The sequence below is a fragment of the Quercus robur genome, chromosome 10, assembly GCF_932294415.1.
Source record: "Quercus robur chromosome 10, dhQueRobu3.1, whole genome shotgun sequence".
Lineage (NCBI taxonomy): Eukaryota > Viridiplantae > Streptophyta > Magnoliopsida > Fagales > Fagaceae > Quercus > Quercus robur.
In genome coordinates, this window is record NC_065543.1 from 677,972 (window position 1) to 684,102 (window position 6,131).

At 29.8% G+C, this 6,131-nt stretch overlaps 1 protein-coding gene across 2 annotated transcripts in view; it reads right to left on the reverse strand.

Moving 5' to 3' along the window:
• LOC126701562 (uncharacterized) overlaps positions 1 to 6,131 on the reverse strand; it is a 61,950-nt gene that overhangs the window by 23,076 nt on the left and 32,743 nt on the right. The window lies entirely within an intron of this gene.

The following is a 6,131-nucleotide window of genomic DNA, read 5'->3' on the forward strand; positions in this document are numbered from 1 at the left end:
CAACCAAACTTTTAATATCTTTCTATGCAAAGATTAGTTTTAGTTAAATTCTTCAACTTTTTTGCTATCTTTTAGCTAAATTTGACACACAATATATTTTTTTTAAATCATGTAAACCACAAAATCAAATAAATGACTATCAGTTTTTTTTTTTTTTTTTTTTTTTAAATGCAACTTGTCTCATATATATCTAACTAAAATTTAGGGTGAATTGTAGGGTTTTAAATAGAAAAGGAACTTGAACCAAACTTTTATTAACTTTGTATGTAAAGATTCTCTCTAATTTATATTCTTCAATTCTTTTTTATTTTAACTAAATTTAAGACATGATATTTTGAAAACTCTAATTAAAACCACACAAAACCAAATGAATGACTACTGAATTTGTTTAAATGCCCCGTGTCTCACATGAGTCACATTGGACTAAAAATTAGATAGAACTATAGGATTTTAAATGGAAAGGGCACTTAAACCACTTATCCCCTTTAATTAAAAAAAAAAAAAAGCCCTTTTTTTAAATGTACATTTGAGACATGATATTTTGAAAACTCTATTTAAAACCACACAAAACCAAATGAATGACTATTGAATTTATTTAAATGCCCCGTGTCTCACATGAGTTACATTGGGCTAAAAATTAGATAGAACTATAGGATTTTAAATGGAAAGGGCACTTAAACCACTCATCCCCTTTAATAAAAAAAAAAAAAGCCCCTTTTTTTATATGTACATTTGTATATAATATTTAAATTGGATATAGGTTTAAAGTCTCCCGGCCTGATATAAGGATTAGGCATCTTATGAACTAAATTCACCATGAAGCTTTGCTTGTTTGGAAGAAAGAATTACAATTTCGATTCTAGAAATGAAACATGCCATGCTTGCTTGAAAAAAAAATGTGGATTGAAAGTTTTGCAGCTATTTATTTATGATCGTATGTGTAAATTAATTGGCGTTAGGGATATAATTTTAGAAGACTGATGCGATTGAATTATATTTGGCCTGTGAAGGAAGGGGATGAAGTGACCATATATACTCATCAATTATGGTTGTCGGTTGAGTTAAACAGCCTGGGTTAACTTGGTTATGTTAATTCAGCATCGTTTAGCAACTTGGGTTTTGATTTGAGATGTTATTTTAGGCTTCTTTTTGTACCAATTTTGCAACTTGAAATCCGTAACACTCGGTTTTGAAGATATTTGGATTGTGATAGGGATACATTTCATTTGAATTATTTGGATCACATCTAAAGAAAAGTTTTGTTGAATCTCTTTGGAGAGTGAAAGCACAATTAGTGTGAAAGCACAATTAGTGTGAAGACACTAATACTTGTTTAGATCCCCAATTTTAAATTATGGCTTAATTACTTTAACTTATCTAAGTGCGGAATAAGAGTAAATGAAGCGCCTTTAACTTATCTAAGTGCGGAATAAGAGTAAATGAAGCGCAATAAACCGGAACACTACTCTAAGCCTTAAGCAAATACAATAAGTGATAAATGTAAAGCTTAAAGAGTAGGGAAGAGAGATGCAAACACAAGATAACACCGAGATGTGTTATTAAAGAGGAAATTGAAGTACTCGGCTAAAAACCTCTATGCGACCCTCCAAGCCGAAATCGATCCATTAGTGAATAAATTGGAGTACACGAATATCAAAAAAACCCTCTAAATCTAATCTACCCAATGTACTTGAGCCCTCCAAACTCTAGCTACCAACAGACTTCTCAGAGTTTTATCTTCACTAGTTATCTGGATCCCGCAATTCTACCCGATTGCATTCACCACTCACTTACTTCTTTCAATACTTCCCATAGGCACCAGAACTTCTCTTAACACTCAGATTGGGTGAGATAAGTGTTTGGGCTAAGAACCTCTCAATGATATGTAGATGGAGAGGTAGGAGTAAATGGTAACTCTAGAGAAATGATGTAGAGAATTGTGGGTAAACAACCTCTAACTCTCAAGTGTTTGGCTAGGGTTTTCTCTCTCAAAAGTTTCTTGTGAATAATTCTTGTTCTTCTTACATTTCATGAGTAATGAGGGTTTATACAGTGTTAGTAAGGAATGAGAAAAGGCACACTAAAAAATAATCAAGCAGAGAGTTTCATGGGTCAATCATGACTTGACTTGAGTCGTGAAGTGACTCATGAAATAAAACTTGTCATAGACTTTTCAAATTCCAACATGTGCTTCTAATGTGGCTTGTTTCATGGGTCAACAGTCGCGAGGTACTCGCGAAATCCTCGTCTTCACAAATTCTTCACCAAACTCTCACACACAACTCTTACATTAAATCCCACAAAAATACAGGGAAATAATTGAACAAAATAACAATCAAATTTGATATGGAATTAAAACCAACATAAAACTTAGTTGTAAATCACAACTTTACAGAGAGAATGAGATTTCCATACTTCAACCTAATCTCAATTGACCAAATTCAAAATCTGATTGTAATCACAATACTTTATTGCAATTTCATCAATAGTCTAACATTTATAAGTAACGATAATCAAAATCAAAATCAAGTAAATTCTACATTAGATCTAATTTATATATTAAAATATCATTCATGTGAACACCGAAACAAAATATTTGCAAGAAACAACTAGTAAAATCTCAGCATCTTCATTAATATATATATTTATCTATTACGGTTAGAACGTAAATAAGTTGTTATGTAAGATTTTTTATCAGGATACTATGATACATAAAGGGTTTTTTTTTTTTGGGTGCTTAAATAAGATTCTAAACTCAAAATGCATGAGCACAGATTATTATTATTATTATTATTATTTTGATACATTAATAGTTGAGAGGAATTTGAATTCTTGATATCTCTATTAGGTGCTAGTTGAATTACAAAACTCTTGACTAGATTTCTATTATTTTTAATTAAAAGGAACTTACACAAACTGCATATTGCAAAGGACTTGTTTTGTCATATTTTTTGAAAATAGTTTCTAAGGGAATGCTGGGTAACTGTTTTTTTTCCTTATTTTCTGTTTCGAAAAATAATTTTCTATTTTTGAGACTAAAAAACTTGTTTGGCAACTAAAAATGGACAGAAAACAAAAACTGTTCTCAAAACTCAATTTGTGAAGGATACTGAAAACATGCAAAAGGCAGTTTTCAGTTTCTAATTTTCAAAAGTCAATGAAAACACATATTTAATTTAATGAATCTGTCTCTTTTAATGAGTTAGCATTAGAGTTCAAATTCTAGTAACAACATATTTTAGTATTTTATATATTTTTTCTTCAAGAAACCATCTTTTTAATTTCAGCTAACCAAACATGTTTTTGATTTCAAAAATACAAGAAAAAAGTTTTTTCTTTATATTCCCAAAAACAAGTTTTTAAAAATAGAAAACAAAAACTGTTACAAAATATAACCTTAAATTCCTGCTTTCTAAGTATTGGTCCTGCTTGTTCAAGCCTGGATAAAGATGCGACACATCTTCTTTCGGCCAGTGGTGGTGGGTAGAATTTTTAGCACAGTTCGCATGCGCTTTAGCGAAAAATATTTGACCTTTCAAAAGACTTGGATAGGAAAGCCCTTGAAACTTCCCTTTTCACACGAAGATTTGACCTCTGCAAAGAAATATGTTAAGAAGAGATGGTTTTTTTTTTATATAAGTAGTTTCATTACACACTCACTAATACACACAAAAAATTGAGTCTATTAATACACTGGACACAAGTTGTGTCTCATTTTTTGTTGTGCAATAGTGTGTATTAGTGCATGTGTAACAAAATTTTCCCCTTTGATATTATAGCCATTTGAGAAAGGATGGGAAATGAGTCAAATGACTATTAGACACAAACTTATACACGTGCATTTTAAACTCAAATTATGACTTCAAATTATGATTTTAGTTTTCCTAAAAAAAGAAAGTTTCGCTTTTAGTTTAAAACCTAAGTGTGTGTTAGTATATATACACACCTTTATGAAAGTATAACCGTTTAAATTAATAATGATAAAATTTTTAAAGAATTTAAAAACTCCTTCTAGCATTCGCATTTGTGTTGCTAAGAATAACCATCGTAGATCCTTAAAAAAAAAAAAAAAAAAAAAAAAAAAAAAAAAACCATTTTAGATAAAAGGATCATATAGAACAAATCCAAACTATAAAGTACCTAGAAAAGCAGTCAATGCAAAATTAATAAAGAATCTAAATTTTGAGGAACCAAATTAATGGTTTTTTTAATAAAAAAAAAATCCAAATATGTGCTAACAAGAAATAAAATTCTAAAAATAAAGAAAAATAATTACAAGTTGGGAAACAAAGAATAAAATCAAGGACCTTTTTTTTTTTTTTTTTTTATGTTTACCAAAAAAGAAATATGTACTCTGTTTGTTTCACTAAAAACCTTCTGTAAAGATAGTTTTTCATATTTTCTAGTGTTTGATAGTACCAAAACAAAATAGTCAATAGAAAACTATCTTTAGTCAACGGATAACACTAATAAAAATAAGGCTTATTTTCTATAGGTTGTTTTCCAAAATATTTTTTTGGAAGACAATCTCTCCCTCATGCGTTGCATTTCCTGTAAATATTTTCTTTATTTGTAGCTGCAAAAAACATAATTTTTTGGCGCCTTCTCTCTCTCACGGTAAGCTATCTCACTTTTTCTCTCTTCCTTTACTTTTTCTCTTCTCAGTCCTCACACCCTCACTGTCACTAACTCTGGTCTCTCTCTCTCTCTCTCTCTCCATGTTTCTCTTCCTCTCTATAACACAGTTCTTTGATTAGATTTTCCCCCCTTCACTGATTGATCAATAGTTTCGACTTGCAAAGGAGAACAGATTTGCAATGGTAATTTTGATTGTATCTATATATTGTCAAAATTTTAGTATGAAAACCAAATTCAATCTAGATTTTTATTTATTTATATTGATTACATTAGTTGGTTTACATAATACGCATGTTTTAAATTATACAAGAAATATAAATAAAAAAATTGCATACCAAACACGAGAAAACATTCTCAAATTCATTTTCAAGATTGTTACCACTACAACGGAAAATGAGATAATTTTATAGAAAATGCTCTTTAAAAAATAAACAATTTTCTAGAAAACGTTAATGTTGAAACAAACAAAGGAATAAAAAGAAAATGAGTTTAGCTTACCTCTAGTACTTTTTTAACTAAAGGTATACTTTTGTTTTAAATACACAATGTTAAGTGGTGGTGAGTTTTAGTATCCACATTTTATTTAGTTAGTAGGTGATGTGGTAGTTTTCCATTAAAATAAAATGAGATTTTAGTTAAAAAAGTATTGAAGGTAAGCCAAACCCAAAGAAAATTAACAAAATGAGATGCTTTAATGATTTTATTTTATTTTTCTTAAACTAGAACCAAAAAAAAAAAAAAAAAAAAAAGTTCTAATTGAGCACCACTCTCTCTAAGGGTGTGTTTGTTTGGAGGTGAAACAGGATGGATAGAAAACCTTGGAGAGAAAATGAGAAGGAAATTTTTTTTTTTGAGTATGTTTAGTTGGGTAAGAAGGAAGGAAAATATATGGAGGAATCCAAGTGTTTTCTCTCCAGGCACACCAAAATGTTTTCTCCCAAAAATGGAGACAAAACTGAGTGGGGATGAATTTTTTCTTGATTAACAAAAATGCTCATGTGCAGGTGCATATGGGCTTCTTCAAGTTGCCTTTATTATTATTTTTTCTTCTCCCTGGCAATAATGTTGCCTTGTTGCCTTTTTTTTTGTTTTGCTCTTTTCTTTTTTCTTTTTCTTCCTCTTATGGGCAATGTCGTTGCCCTTCTTTTGATTTTCTAGGGTCTAGGCGTGATTTTTTTTTTTTTTTTTTTTTTAACTAGATGGGATTTTTCTTGGACATGATTTTTATTTATTTTTTAATAAATTTGGGTGATTGCTCTTTTTTGTGGTTATTTGTCACTTTTTTGTTTTAATTGAACATCATTCTTTAATAAAGGTATATGAGTAAATTTATTAAAACTCATTTTTTTCATCCCTTCACTTTTCCATTCCCAACCAAACAAAAAGGAGAGAAAATAAAATCTTTTCTATCCTCCCAATTTTCTATTCTCCCATCATTTTCTATCCTCCCACTTTTCTACTCTTCCAACCAAACGAACCATAAGTTTGAGATT